General features: G+C 27.2%; 1 protein-coding gene across 1 annotated transcript in view; it reads left to right on the top strand.

Annotated features, from left to right (window-relative positions):
• The first annotated feature begins 293 nt into the window (after positions 1–293).
• Positions 294–838, top strand: part of LOC106468212 (cAMP-specific 3',5'-cyclic phosphodiesterase-like) — a 23351-nt gene continuing 22806 nt past the window's right edge. The window contains exon 1 of the mRNA XM_013928626.2: positions 294–619. The gene's annotated coding sequence lies outside the window, so the exon portion shown is untranslated. The remainder of the gene's footprint in view (positions 620–838) is intronic.

The following is an 838-nucleotide window of genomic DNA, read 5'->3' as shown; positions in this document are numbered from 1 at the left end:
ATGATAAATCTACACATCTAACTTATAGATACTACATTACTTAAACTTTCAAATCTGGCGAAACACGTCTATGAATAATGCCTTTATATATTGCTAATACTTTTCAACAGATGGAGCTACTAGTATACATACACAGTCAGAGTCACAGTTCTAACATTCAAATTTAATTTATTTCGCGATTGTTAACATTATTTGTAGAGAACAGTATTACCAAGTTTCAGTAATTAATTACCATAAAATATGTACGATTAACGTCACTTTTCAGTAGTTGCTACTATAAGTTGAATTTTGTAATTGTTCATTTATTAATTTTTTTTAATTTAAGTAGTTTTTCATAAAATAATTTACTCGCTTCAAACTGATTAAAGCTGCCCATTCTACCATGACAATTACTAAGTCTGGCTCTCAGTCCCTAGACTCTTTCCATGAAAACTAATATTGTTTATACCCCCCCCCCTCCAAAATAGAAAGAAAAGAAACTGTTTACATCTTTTAATAATAAAGAGATTGGTTTTATTTTTCAGTTAAATTAAGATTCTGTTTACCTTGTGGGTAGAATAATAATTTTGTAACAGTGTTCACACCCATCAACAATAGTGAGGTTTTCATTATCCTTCAGGTAAATAAGATTCTGTTTACACTGTGAATAAAGTAGTAATAGTATTTAAACCAGAGGGAATCCTAAATGATTGAATGTAAATTTTGGGAGCTATAGAAACATTGTAATTTTTTCAAATTTTTATTAATAAAACAAAGATAAAATTTAAAAATATCCATCATATATTTAATTTTGATAAATAAAAAAAAACTATCAAGTAGAAGATTAAAATTCGATGAC

Source organism: Limulus polyphemus, unplaced genomic scaffold (assembly GCF_000517525.1).
Source record: "Limulus polyphemus unplaced genomic scaffold, Limulus_polyphemus-2.1.2 Scaffold2917, whole genome shotgun sequence".
Taxonomy (NCBI): domain Eukaryota; kingdom Metazoa; phylum Arthropoda; class Merostomata; order Xiphosura; family Limulidae; genus Limulus; species Limulus polyphemus.
Note: the sequence above shows the minus strand (reverse complement) of the source record. Positions and strands in the feature narration are given on the sequence as shown.